Below are 14,394 nucleotides of genomic sequence, written 5' to 3'. Positions count from 1 at the left end.
CTGAATAGTGGAACTGATATGCTCCTGAACAGCTCAAGAGGCAGCTGAATGATATTTTGTCAATTGGCCATACGAACTTATGCTTATGGGTCTCCTCTCCTTACGTTCTTCCCACCACCTGCAGATCTTCCATCAGCTGAAGCTGGAAGGGCCCATTTATTTTTGCCTCTGGTCCTTGAAAGCAGAGGGGGGAACTGTGAGCAAACACTCAATAGCAATACCTATACGAATTAACCCCCTAATGTTCAGAAAATCATGTTTATATCTAAGTATATCCTAGCCCCTAACCAGAAAGGCTGCAGCATTCAGATACCTGAAAAGAAATTTTATGAATCAACAGAATTAAGATGGAAAAATCATTTCACTTTCTGGGTTACTTATAATCTGAAAGTTAGTTGCAAGCTTGTTTTCAGGATTACACAGAATCACAGAATCGTAGGGGTTGGAAGGGACCTCCTGAGATCATCGAGTCCAACCCCCCTGCCAAAGCAGGTTCCCTACAGCAGGTCGCACAGGTAGGCATCCAGGCAGGTCTTGAACATCTCCAGAGAAGGAGACTCCACCACCTCCCTGGGCAGCCTGTTCCAGTGCTCCGTCACCTCACTGTAAAGAAGTTCTTGTGCACATTTGTGCAGAACTTCCCATGCTGCAGTTTCCAGCTGTTTCCCCTTGTCCTGTCTCCACACACTGCTGAAAAGAGTCTGGCCTCACCATTCTGCCCCCCACACCTTAGATACTTATAGACCTGGATCAGGTTCCCTCTCAGTCTTCTTTTCTCAAGGCTGAACAGACCCAGTTCACTCAGCCTTTCCTCATAGCAGAGATGCTCCAGGCCCCTCACCATCTTTGTGGCCCTCCGCTGGACTCTTTCCAAGAGATCCCTGTCTTTTTTGTACTGGGGAGCCCAGAACTGGACGCAGTACTCCAGATGAGGCCTTACCAGGGCAGAGTAGAGGGGGAGGATCACCTCCTTTGACCTGCTGGCCACGCTCTTTTTAATGCACCCCAGGATGCCATTGGCCTTTTTGGCCACAAGGGCACACTGCTGGCTCATGGCCAACCTGTCATCCACCAGGACACCCAGGTCCCTCTCTGCAGAGCTCCTCTCCAGCAGCCCATCCCCCAACCTGTACCGGTGCATGCAATTATTCCTCTCTAGATGCAAGACTCTATACTTGCTTTTGTTAAACCTCATCTGGTTTCTTACTGCCCAGCTCTCTGGCCTGTCCAGGTCTCTCTGAATGGCAGCACAGCCTTCAGGTGTGTCAGCCAATCCTCCCAACTTCGTATCATCGGCAAACTTGCTAAGGGTGGCCACTAGATTAGAAAGTTAGATCAGAAAGTCAGCCGCGGGGTTGTTTTCAGGACAGGGTGAAAAAGAAGAGGGGATCAGACCAATTCACTCTGGTCCATGTTTGCAGTTTCTCCCTGAGAACAGAATGGAGCTAAAGCTCTTGGCAGCCCTCCCAACATCATCCTACTACCATTATTAACTGGCTGGCTCTTCAGGGGCTCTGGGTGGAAGTGGGCCAGGGAAGCCTGCAAGGAGTTGGGAAAAGCCACCTCTAGCCCAGCCACATCTTAGTGGTGGCTCCAACAGAGATGCTCTGATAGTGCCTTATCAGGCCAAGCAATGCTCGAAGAGAGCAGGAGCAGACAAAAGAGGAAAGCGTTATCTGAACTGAAATCCTGCCCCTTTGCCCTGCACTAAATAAGCCAGTGCTCATTTGGCAGGGCTGGCTGGTTAAAACATCCCTTCCCAGCAGCCGTTGGAGGCAGGACGTGTCTGGCAATCTGTCTCCAGCTCACAGGGTGTCAAAGGAAAGGACAGTTCACGGGGGCTCCTCTCACTGCTGCCACTGAAAAAATCTGCAAACAGAACTCACACCTCTTCCTGGTGAAGGTCTCGGTCTCTTTTGAGGGTCTAAGGTGAAGAAAACACTGAAGTTCAGCTTGACTGATTATAAAATCACCAGGGAGTGATATGGAAAGGGCAGGACACAGAGCAGCATGCCCTAAGAATGCTTAAGAACCTGTTATCAGGACAGGACACAAGTACGAACTACTTGAATCTCCTTCTGCAACAAACTGTAAAATGCCTGGTTTTCCTGTGATCATCTCTTCACCTTGTTCCTGAGCCATCAGAGTGGGAACTCATTGACACAAGCAAGAGGCTAAAGACTCATTTCACCTGGTTCCTTTCTCCATCATCCTGCAGGCAAGCATCTGAAGCATCTGGTTTGGTTTTTTTTTTCATTCCTGCTATAGAGGTGCAGAGGGAGAGAGAATGCTGCAGCAATGCAACAGTGGTCAGCCATCCCTGCAGAACCCATCCCCAGGGAAGCAAATACTCAAGAGTCAGGACCCAACTGCTGCCATGCACTGCAATACCTGCTGCATAGTTTGGTGCGCAGCATGGCTTTGGGATTTGCATTCCACTGCTTTTTACAAGAGGGGGGTGAAGATCTAAACAATATCCTGCCATTTTCTGCTCTTCTCCAACTCTGTGCCATGCTCCTTAAACCTAGGAATGAAGCACGGCTGAAAAGAGGAGAGAAACAGCCACATGGCAAACACCCTCAGCCCCCAAACTCACTCAGCATCAGCACTGAGCTAACAAGGGAGAAGCCTCCCAGGCATGAGTGAGCTAGATTGAGATAATTTTCATAAGGTGTCTCAATTAAAATGTAGATCTGCTCTTGTGCCTGGGGCAGAGGGGCAGGAGGCCCTGGGAATGAGATATGGGAGGGAAAAGCAGAACACAGGGGGTTTTGCTCCATTCCTCTCTGTCCTGTCTGCCTTAACCCTTCTGATGCCATCTCTGCTCTAACAGCCACAGAAGGACATGGGGTGATTTGGTTATGTTCAGCGCATTGAGCACCTGGCCATGCCTGATCTTCTGTTTTAATTAAATGAACTCCAAATTTACTCAGCCACTGATGAGATGAAATTAATCCGGTCATGCTTTATAGCCAGCACTGTCTGGGAGCCTTCCATCACCACGTCTTGCTTCTTGTAGGACTTTGGTGAACTGTATTCATAGTCCAAAGTGCTCTAATGCTTTGGACCTCATCCTCCTAGAAGGGAGAGAAGAGCTGCTATTCCTCTCTTACAAACAAGTGGCTAAACCAGATGGAAATCAAGGATGGGAGTCACTATAAATTAGACATTTTTAAATGCAATTTTCCAAAAAGTGGTAGGAGAAACCAGTACTCCCAGGAGGCTACTCCCCCATTGTCAATAAACACCTGTGAGTTACACTGGTGTTTATTAGGTTAGAAGTCCTCTTGCTCAAGAATCAGAATTTTTTCTGATAAGAAAGCAAGCTATAAACATCCTTCTAATAAACTTGTCCAAAATCATGCAAAATCTTTCACAGTCCATATGTCTTCAGTGTGAATTGAAGACGAATGGGAAGAAAGCATGTTTTTTGTATCACCTGGTTTCTTACATCTCAACATTTCAGCCAACTTAGTTTAACTCTGGCTCTAGGGTTTATTATTAAGACTTAAAATGATAAAACTATTAAGACTTCTCATTACCTCTGAAATAAATTATTGTGGCCTAATCTATCAGTCATCGGAATGGAAGGCAAGAAATGTGGCTCTATCTCCAGATCTACCACTCATCTGTTACACAACCTAAGTCACGTCACTACGGTTTTGTTTTCCTGCTCTTTACATAGAATCACAGAATCACAGAATTGTAGGGGTTGGAAGGGACCTCCAGAGATCATCGTGTCCAACCTCCCTGCCAAAGCAGGTTCCCTACAGCAGGTCGCCCAGGCAGGCATCCAGGCAGGTCTTGAACATCTCCAGAGAAGGAGACTCCACCACCTCCCTGGGCAGTCTGCTCCAATGCTCTTCTGAGTGGCTGATCTGTGCTTTTGAGCCCTGCAGAGAACCATAGCACTGTGTCACATACAACTATGGCAAGGATTGGCATGGTCCATTGGCAAGATTTGAGTGTTTTGTTATACATCAGAGAGGGACTTCTACATTACCCCCATAAGGTCAGAGATCAGGCTGTTGTCTGGCTTCTGTAATTCATGGTCAGTAGACATGGAATTAAAACACCTGTCTGCTTTCGTTGATGGTCTCCAATTTTGATGTTATTCTGTTCAAAAGCTTCTGAAGGGGAAGTGTGAGATGGAAAGTGATGGAAGAAAAGATATTCAGGAAAAGAAGATGATGACTTGGTCAGTTCCACTCAGTAAATTAAAAAAATATGTATATTGCTGGGGGAAGGAAAAAGAGACTATGTTCATAGCAAAGCAATGAAGATCTCCCTACTAAAACAAAAGACCCAAGAGCAGAAGGAGATAATTAGCTTCAGCCTCTGGAGCTTCAGAAACCTCTATATCCAGGACCATGGTGCTTCAGGGAGTGGTGATAAAATATCCCTGGTACAGAAGCCAACTGGCAAAGGATCAGCCTCTACATCTCTGCTTGGGTGAATGACTGCAATAGGGAAAATTAGGGGCTGACGACATGCATGTTGATGGGAAACAGGGAATATTTCACAGAATCACAGGAGTTGAAGGGACCTGTGGGGATCACCATGTCCAATCCCCCTGCTGAAGAAAGCTCCCTAGAGTAGGTTGCATAGGACACTTGTTGGCATGTCACTGAATGTGGGAGTGACAGAAGATAACGAGTGAAGGAGTGTTTATGGGCAGACTCATGGAGAATGCATGTCCAGATAAACAGATAAAGATTTTCCATGCTCTCCTCATCAAGGAGAGCTTCCTGGCACGTGCCTCTTCCACATCCAATTCCCCTCTGAGATCTATCACAGGTTGAGGATGATGAAATGTCACAGAAGAAACAGCGGAAGGCAAACATGCCCCCACCCTGGGGACAACTCATGTGGCATGCCATTTTCCCTCACTGGCAGATCGTGGGCTGCAGACGCAGCAGGGAGCATCTGACAGCAAGACAGATGGCAGTTCCCTACAAAAACCCAGTGACTGAGAATGAGTTTACTGAGCCAGCCATATATCAAGCAGTCACCAAATCCACACCAGAGAATGGCACAACCTTGAACAAAGTCTAGCCATGCTTTATTGCAAATTAAAACCCTAGAGGACTTGAAAATTCAGAGAAACCAGACCCAGGTTTTGACCACATTCAAAGAACATGAGGAGAGAACACTCTGAGCTGATGTTTGGCTTCATTTTGCTGCTCACACATTGGAATCCAATGTCACTGAGATGTCCATCTCAGGACTAGCTTCCATTTCATCTCTACTACACATCTTGTCTGATATTTGGTCTCATTTTTAGGTGATCCTGTGTGGAGTCAAGAGCTGGACACATTAATTCTTATGGGTCCCTTTCAACTTCGGATATTTTATGATTCCACAATTCTAAGATATGAAAATAAAAGCTGTGCAGGTAGGTCATACAGCTTTCCCCTATCCTTGCTCCCTCTCTGTCTATTACTCTAGCTGTGTGCTGTGAGACGTACAGCTGCGGCTTGCACTGGTGTGTTGTATATCAGAGGAAGGCTGGTGCTGAGATAATGAGGATGCATCCCCTGTCAAGGATTCTGCATACAGGAGATCCTCTAGAAGGAGGTCTCCAGGTACCACTGGGTACCATTATAATTTTCTTACTGTTTGCCCTGGCATGAGACTTTCCTCCTAGCCCGTGACAGACCATGCAGCCATGTTTCACTTCAGAGGAGAAGAAACACAAGAGATCTTCCTGTGCAAAGGCCAAATTTTCTGCAGTACTAAACCTGAGCATCTAATATTTCTGTGGTGGAGACAAACCCCAAGTAGGACACCTGACACACAAGGCTTCATCAGCAGAAATCTTTTGCTGGAACCCGTTTCACAAACTAATTATCTTCCCATTCCTCCCTACTGCCCTCTAGCAAAATAAGCTAATCAAGGAAGAAAGTTGTTAACAAAACACATTTACCACATGCCTGCATCTTACAGTCCACAGTGCCCAGTGCTGTCTCTGAATTGCTTGAGGCAAGCACATCCACCAAGATAATCAGTCTGTGAAGGGCACAACTCTGTCCTGCACTGCTAGGTAGACCAGGACAACAAAAGTGCTCCCAAAAAGGACAGAATGGCATCTAAGGAATGGAAGGATGCCTGCTCTGCTGCATAGAGGGATGTAAGGAGATACAGAGATAGGTCAGCTCTCCAGGACTGGTGATCACCTGTTATGCTCAGATGCACAGGGATGGTTCAGAGTCATTTGTTTAATGTCATCACCCATCTGTAGTAATTGGGATTCCCAGGAGCCTCTGTTTCACTCGGGGCTTTATTGCAATCAATAGACATGCTCCCTATCCCAAGAATTTCCTCTTGCAGGAACTAAGAGCCCTGATCTCATTTCAAAAGGCCATTGGAGAGCTGTCACATTTGGGACTATTTCATCTGTACTAAAGGGGAGGCAATGCCCAGGTGTGAAATGATGGGTACTTTAGCTATACCTCAGCAGACAGACTAAAGATTATCTAGGCTCAATGTAGAATGCTTAATGGGACACTGCCACTCTACAGAGCCCCCCTGCTGTGTGCTTCCCTCTGTGCACAGGCTGAAACGCCATCTCCAGTTTCGATAACTACCTGAGAAGAAGTGGGAATCACTCTGTGCCAAGGCCGATTGCGGGCAGATGACTCCATTTCCCCTTGCTATCAGATGGAGAGGCTCACAGGCCATGTGCAGTGCTGTCTGCATGCCAGCTGTGACTGAAGAGGAGTCTAACCAAGAGGAGTATGGAGATAATGTACATCAGCATCTGGTTCGTTCCTGCTCTTGCCACCAGTGAGCAACATCGATGGCTGCACCACTGCTAATGCTGCTGATTGGAGACTATGAAACAGAATGAAAGATTCTGGATTTCTTGCTATTATTTTTTCCACTTCACTTATTCTTTTTCCCCATCACATAATAACAGCACATACCTGGCACTCTCCTGTTCCAGTGATCATAGAACATCCAAAATTGGAAGGGATGCATAAGGATCATCAAATCCAACTTCTAAATGATAAATGTCCCCAGATATCTCAGATACACAGGGATGCCAAACATTTGCAACAGCTCTGAGATTCCCTATGATCTGGAAAATCAGCCCAGCTGGTTACAGGTTGCCAAGGCAATGCAGGATTTAAATTGGAAATCATTTGCTCCTCATGTGCCTAGGACACAATTGACAACTGACCTTTGATTCCCAGAACTGGCCTATGTCAAAATGATGTTCAAACAGGAAAGGAGACAGAAATCTTTTGCTATGTAGAAAAGGTCCCAGCCATGGGAGGAAGCCAAGACTTCCTCATCACGCCAGGTAAATGCAAAGCACTTAAATGGAGTTGGCACTCCATTTCACAACTTAGGACAAAACAGCAGAATAGGAGAATATGGCTCAGATCCTGGTTTCTTACAGTGGAAGCTGAGAGCCTGTAAGATCACAAGGTCTTGCAGGAATCAGTAAATTACACTTCCACCACTATTGTTTAGAGTTCATGATGGCACAGGACTGAGTACAATATTCCAGCCTCCTGCCCTCCTGGATCCCAGTGCCCCTCTGTAGCAATTAGGAAATATTCCTTCCCCTGCAGAATTGAAGGGAAAGACTGGAAATGAAAAGAAAGGAGGGGAAGGGGCAAAAGAAACAATCTCACCCTGAAAGTCAGTCATAGTCAAGCAAGAAAAAGACCCTTCAAAAAAGGTCTTATTGCAGCATCTATAGGCGGCTTAGGTTACCTGAGCCTCTCTAGTGATTCAGAAGACTTTGACCAAGAAAGTTAAAGCCAGGGACGATCAATGAGCCTCTGCAAGCAGCATTGCATCGAGTTACCAGCTGAGACGAGACAGTGGGAGCTGCACTTCATAACGTTTTTTTTCCCTGGTCAGGCAGTGAGACTGAGGAGCGATTACAAACCTCCCTCCTCCTCCACTAGAAAACCAGTTTTTTGGGTGTCATTTTCTTCCATATCATGTCAGGAATAAGCATGGTAATTTCTGTGTACAGAAGCACCTTTCAGCTACAAGGAATCTGGGAAAGAGCAGGAGAGTAGAAGGGCACAGAGGGCATATTGCTCAGATACCGATGTATATTTCTATTGCCAGATGACAGCATAAAGCCCTTCCAAACAGGGCTTATTTTTTGTGGGAGAAACCAAAAAACCCTCATTTGGCTTCATAAACACCACCACCTCTGCCACAGTTACGTAGTTAATATGCGGTCAGATCAGTCTAATAAATGTTGTTGGAGTCAGCCAACCTAGAATCCACCAAAGGCATCCAGGAAGGTGGTTGGTAAAATCCACATGTCAAAACTCTCTGGTATCACTTCATTCATGAGGTGAGGATGACTACAGGGAACCATGCCATCCTAATCCCACAGTTCAGAAGTAGAGGAATCTCCTGCCATCCATTCTTCAGCTGGGGCACAATTGGGGTACAAAGCCAATGGAGACAGCTTGGTTCCCTAACTGTTTTTGGGTGTCAAAAGGACGCATAAAGGACAGCAGAGAAGTGTGGATAACAGAGCCAAACCCCAGATCTGCTCTCTCCTGGAATAAAAATCCAGAATAAGATTGACTGAGGTATAAATGAATTATTCTCCAATTACTAATTGTACTCCTCTTCTAAAATGGCTTTAAAAATATTTCTTATTAAAAAGAAGTTGGAAATAAAAAGTTGTGAAATAGCACAAATCCTCCCTGAACTTGGGATCATTTTCCTGTATGTCTGCAGCTAATAATCAGCTGGCCAAGGAGTCCCCTTAGCAGCAAGGGCAAATCCCAGAGCAGAAGGTGGCTGGTGCCTGGGGGTTACATCCTCCCTTAAGGACAGCTTGTGCATGCTCCTTGATTCTCTATCCCAAAATTAGAGGATGAAATGAGACAGCATGACCAAAATTTAAAAGGGGCGGTTAAAAGGACAGAGTCTGGGACAGGTTCCTTCTTCACCCAGCAAGGTCAGTGCCTTCCCCCTTTGTAAAGCATTCTCTCTCCTTGCAAGACTGCTGCTGCCTTTTCATCTCAAATATCCATTTTTGGGGGCAGCTAGGGTGTTAAGTATGACACAGAGGCTTCACATAGGGCTGAAACTTGTGTGGTCACCATGAACATATGGAATAGCACTTGTTTATGTCTGCTCTGGTGCTGGTGGTAGATCACAAAGGGATAATGAGGGCTCCATCAGCTGCAGAAGGCTTTGTCCCATCTTGGGGGCTAAGAGCCTCCCCACTCAGCCCCTGTGTGATGGGGGAAGGAGTCAGAGGAGGGTTTGGACACAGATGGAGACTCACAAGCGCTTGAATATTGAATGGTGTCTTTGGACACCCAGTAAGACCAGAGGATGCTGCACTTCATGTCAGGCTTAGGGAAGACTGCCCTGCTCTTGTCCCTCTCTGCAGCCTACTATTCAGGCTAGTGACATTGTTGTGACCTTGTGACCAGGCACCACACAACTCCATGCCAGCTATTAGCTTTTCAGCCTTGTTCCTCAACCGCCCTCCCCTCCCTCCAGTTCCCACCCTGGCCCCCTCACCCTCCCCTGGAGACCCATGCAGCAACTGAGTGCCACATTTTCAATTTACACCAACTAAATGATTCATTGCCGCCTAAAGAGTCCTGAACAGAGACCAGGAGGGGAGCTGAGCTATAACAGGGAAAGGGAGGAGGGGGGACAAGATTGAGACTAAAGATACTGAGATGAAAAGCTCCGGTAACCTGCTCTATATTAGCTCTCCTATTATCAAGGCAGGAGCCAATCAATGCCCCCCTCCTCTCTCCTGCAGCCGTCTGTGGGTCTGTCTGTCTCTTTCTCTCACAGTGGACTCAAGTTTCTGAGTGTAAGGTTAGGACGGCAGAGCTGAGGAAATCAATTCCTGAGCCCTGGCACGCAGCCCTTTGCACAGACAGCCCAGCTCTGCCGTGAGATACTGGGTGCAGACCTGTCCCCAGGTGTCCCCAGACCTCTTATGTGTTTGGAAATGGGCATCTGGGGAAAAGAGTCTGCATCAGCCCTTAAAGTGTGAATCCCAAAGTACGAGTGACCCATACGGGAGAAATAAAATGACAGATGTTGTGCTTGCCTTACAGTTTTCAGTCATTTCCCAGCCCACCAGTGTTTCTCCTGATGGTTTATACTGGAGGGGAAAGAAGTGTGAAATGGATGGCCTTGCCTACAGGATATCTGATTTCCAGTCCCATTCTGTCCCAGGTCTTGGACAGCCTATATGCCTCTTTCAGCCTTTCCCAAAAGCAGTCCCCACATCAGCAGAACTAGATTCAGCCAAGCCCTGAAATTCCTCTTAGGAGGAAAAAGAGAAGGGTCAGCACACATGAGGGGGAATATTAAGGCAGACCTCCCCAGAAATCCTTCTTCAGGATTTGCTGACCAAGCACCACATATGAGGAAAAGTCTGTTAATGAATCTTGAGGGGTTTTGAGGTGCAAAAATAAGAGCTATTAATGGCCTCAATGTTACGGCACTGTTGCAATGAATGTCATGCACATCTAAACATTGCTGAATGGGATGCAGATGGCTCCTCTGCTCTTAGGGATATCAAGAAGGACTGAAAAAAACTTAGGCCCAGAGAGGAACACAAGACTGAACTGAAAACCCCTGCCATACTTGAGCTGGAAATAGGATTTCTTATCTGCAAGGGAAAGAAAGGGGAAGGAAAAGATAGGAATGGGGCTGAAACATTTGCTTTCCAATTGCTTCAGAAAAATCCACAGGGATCTCAATGACCTTGCCACTGTTTTATAAATAAAAAAGCAGAAGTGACCAAATGGAAGAGGTCTTGAGGACCTTGCTGTCACCCAGATCAGGGTGACTCTGGGGACAAATTTCTGCTTGAAGGACTGAGTTTGCATGAAGATTTCTTGTCCTAGTACAGTCAAGGCTGCCATTCTCACTTATCACCAGCAACAACATTTCTGTCACTCTTTCACAATGAATTGCTGGGCAATCTGCAGTTGTCTCTGCCCCTTTTCTCTCCTTTTGGGAATTTACTGTTGGGTGTATTGATTGCTTGTTGCCACTGACCCTGGATGGTAAGAGATGAAATATCTAGCATTGATTGTTACAGTACAATCAATGGCCAAATTCATGCTTGCATACAGTCTGTACTGCTCTTCTATTAGCAACATGTAATGCTCCATAGGATGGATGCAAGATATGAAATGGAAACATACTATAGAGCTATATATCAGTTGAAAATATCCTCAGGTCAGTGGCACAGAGAATGAAGAATAAGGTCACAGTTCAGGATTAGTTTGCCAAGGATCCCTTGAAATTATCCCAAAACCAGAGAGAAGTTTGGAGCTGGGTCACCTAGGAATTATCTTAAATTAAGCAGACTGTCACTGTTTTGACTGAGGGTCATAGATGACAAAGAGCATCTGCAGAAGGTTGGGATATAGTACAAGTTTGTTCCTTTTTTGTCTGCTTCAGAAAGGAGAGGTAGAGAAAAGGATCTTTCCAACTGCATCACTATCTCCACAGGTAGAGTTTGCAGTGCAAGAGGAAAAGTTGTGAGGTAAACTCAGAGGAAAAAACAGACACTGCAATAACAGAGTTCATCAGAATAACCATCCATCGCTGCCAAGGATGCTGAGACTTGGAGTGACAGCACCCTGCAGAGCAATGCTCAGCTGGAGACATTTGGTTAGACAGATCCAGTGCACTTTCTAGCCACTGTCTCTGCCGAGAGGTTCTTGGCAAATGAGACCACTCTGCCACTCAGAGCCAGGAGCTCAGCCAACCTGACACCTCCTTTTGCACGGCTTTGGCAGAGGGCTCTCTGGAAGAGGAGATCACTGGCACTGAAGGCTGCAGAGAGGGAACTTCAAGATCAATAACATCATTAAGAAGGTCTACAGAAAACAAAGCCAATTAGTTAATCTCCCCATCCTGAGGATGCTTGGATACATTGCTCTTTGGGAGGCACTGAAGACGGCAGCACTGCAGAATAGTGTAACAGTGAAAGGAGGGCTCTTCTTGGCCTGTTGCAGAGAAGCCCAAGGATGTGGATACAGACAACTCTGCTCAACATCATGGCTTGATAAGCCAAATGGGCAGGGCCAGCACAGCTGAGATGACCTACAGAAGAGAAATGCTCGACTTCAGGATTAACATAATTCCACAGTGACGTTGGAAACTTATCTCTCCCCTTGAAATCTAACTTGGATCAGATCCTTGGGTGTTCTGAGAGAACTGATTCCCATCTAAAAGCACTGGAGATTATGACGAATGTGAAAGAGGTTCAGCCTCATAGTGGAAAGTTGCAGGTGCTGAGATAAGTTCCAGTCTGGCTGTTAGCTAGGGCCTAACTGCCATAATATGGAAACAAGAAAGTATTTGTCACACAGAGAGAAGCAGTTGGAGGGCTTGATTCAACACACATCAGAGTGGATGGGTATTTTCCTGTGCAGCCAGCACACTATGAATGTGGAAATTGAGGAGATCTGATGGGTCTCTACTGACCTTTCTCTTCCATTTTCAGCTAAAAAATGTTTCTTGATTAAGCAAAGACTCCCCCTTCAAATCCCAGAATCCCAACTGGAGTTGCCTGGGTGACATCTGAGTTCATCTGGCTAAGCTAGGGACCAAAACAGCTCTTTACTGCTGCTACCATGGTTGGAGAGGGAGATTGGCTGGGCATGAAGGAGGGCTGGGATGGTGACAAACACCAGCAGGTACTTACGTGTTGTGAAGCACACACCACCCACAGTGAGGGTCTCCTGAGCCCAAGCACTCGCTGCAGGTCTCGTATTGACTGCAGGACTCCACGGGCACCCGGGTGAGCTGCAGGAGGAAAGGGGACAAATTATTAGGATTTTCATAGGGCACTGCAATGGCCTTAATGACTTGGCAGAGGTGCCACCCTTCTTCTCCTTTTTCCCTGGTGCTCATCATCTGAAAGGACATCTCTGCTGAGCTTAGCAGGGCTAAGACAGATGCAGATATGGCTGCAGATTACTCTAAATTTCAACATGGTGAAAATCCTGTTTAGATCAGCATCTCCTCTGTGATCATGATCTCTCAGAATCATAGAATCATACAGTCACTAACGTTGGAAAAGACCTCTAAAATCACCTAATCCAACCATCCACCTACCACCAATATTGCCCACTAAACCAAGTTCCTCAGCACATCTCCACTTTTCCTGAACATCTCCAGGGATGGTGACTCAACCACCTCACTGGGAAGCCTGCTTCAGTGCCTGACCACTCCTTTGGAGAAGTTTTTCCTGACATCCAGACCTCTTTACGTGGTCTCTCACTTTTCACCTTACATGCACATTTTCACGGGGATTCAGCAAATCAGGCAGGCCTGGGTGCAAACTGTGGTGACAAGGCACCTCAGGGAAATTAAACGTGTTAACTTCTGTGGTAGTGAAACTAGATCTCCATGCTCTCCTATACTGTGGTTACAAATCACACCTCTTTCCTTCTCCTTATGAAACCTGAGATCTCATGATGTCTTTGTCTCTTTCCTATGGCCACGTGCATCTCCACTGCTCCCAGGAGAGTGCTAGGTTCACACCCCAACAATCAGTTGTAATCAGTCATAGAATATCCTGAGTTGGAAGGGGCACATAAGGATCACTGAGTCAAACCCCTGATGCACCCTGGGGTACTGTTGGCCCTTTTGGCTGCCTGGACACACTGCTGGCACACAGAATCCCCACACCCCTTTCCTCAGGGCTGCTCTTCAGTCTGGACACATACCCAAGGTTGCCCCATCCCAGAGAGGTTTCTCCCAGCTACCAGGGGCTACCAGCCTGGGTAGTGACAGAGCTTGCCATTACCCTGACTTTGCAGCTCAGAAGGTATCAGTTTGAACTAAAACACCCACACACTGCCAAAATAAGGCATTTTACTATATTCTTTCATCCTTCCTTCCTTCTTAATTAAAGTATTTCAGGCAGAGATTTCAAAGACAGAAAGGACTGTCTAGCTGACCTCCTGTTTAACGGACCACAGGCTTTTGATTCTATTAGGTTTCCTAAGCCCCTTACTTCTTTTGAAACCAAACATACAATTTGGGCCCAGTGACCTGATAGTCTTTTTTCCATTGAGTAAGCTTCAGAGAGCTTCCATAATACACAGTCAATTGCCAGTGCCTTCACCCTGGCTCATGTCATCAGGGAGAGTTTATTCCTTCGGATGATACAGGTTGATATTATACTGATGAAACACCACTGAGAACTGTCAAATGTAAACTGCAGAACAGTTACTCATGACAGATGACAAGGGAATACACCTAGATCCTAGTGACAATTTTTTACTTGGTGCAACATTCAAGGGAATTTGAACTGAAGATTCATTCTGATTGCATCTGTAAATGGAACAACACAAAGCTCCGTATATATAGGAGGAAGGTAAGGAAAAAGAAGAAAAAGAGATTCTG

General features: G+C 46.2%; 1 protein-coding gene across 1 annotated transcript in view; it reads right to left on the bottom strand.

Moving 5' to 3' along the window:
- Positions 1-12,784, bottom strand: part of LOC122180603 (plexin-A4) — a 155,436-nt gene extending 142,652 nt beyond the window's left edge. The window contains exon 1 of the mRNA XM_042872344.1: positions 12,686-12,784. The gene's annotated coding sequence lies outside the window, so the exon portion shown is untranslated. The remainder of the gene's footprint in view (positions 1-12,685) is intronic.
- Positions 12,785-14,394: the final 1,610 nt, after the last annotated feature.

The sequence above is a fragment of the Lagopus leucura genome, unplaced genomic scaffold, assembly GCF_019238085.1.
Source record: "Lagopus leucura isolate 7727_CA_CO unplaced genomic scaffold, USGS_WTPT01 Super-Scaffold_100008, whole genome shotgun sequence".
NCBI classification, from domain to species: Eukaryota; Metazoa; Chordata; class Aves; order Galliformes; family Phasianidae; genus Lagopus; species Lagopus leucura.
Note: the sequence above shows the minus strand (reverse complement) of the source record. Positions and strands in the feature narration are given on the sequence as shown.